The sequence below is a fragment of the Myotis lucifugus genome, unplaced genomic scaffold (assembly GCF_000147115.1).
Source record: "Myotis lucifugus unplaced genomic scaffold, Myoluc2.0 scaffold_676, whole genome shotgun sequence".
Lineage (NCBI taxonomy): Eukaryota > Metazoa > Chordata > Mammalia > Chiroptera > Vespertilionidae > Myotis > Myotis lucifugus.
The window spans coordinates 122,223-122,579 of NW_005871724.1; positions in this window are offsets into that span (position 1 = coordinate 122,223).

Genomic DNA, 357 nt, shown 5'->3' on the forward strand with positions numbered 1-357 from the left:
AGACACCTGATAAAACCCTATTTCTGATGTTACAGAAGAGCAGTTGTGGCTCAGCCTTTAACGTTAATTTCTCTCTGTACATAGTCACGTATACATTCGGCTGTCAGGAAGTGTGTTGCACAAGTGTCAGAAGCTACCATCTCCGAGTGATGAAGTAAGATGAGTCTTCCTTTATGTCTTTAAAAATACACTGGTGCAGGCCCTGGCCAGGGGCTCACTTTCAGAGTATTGTCCTGCGACGCCAGGGGCTGGGTTCAGTCCCCGGTCAGGGCACATACAAGACACAACCAATGATGCGTAAATATGTAGAACAATAACAAACCAATGTCTCTCTCTTTCTTCTTCTGTCTCTAAAGC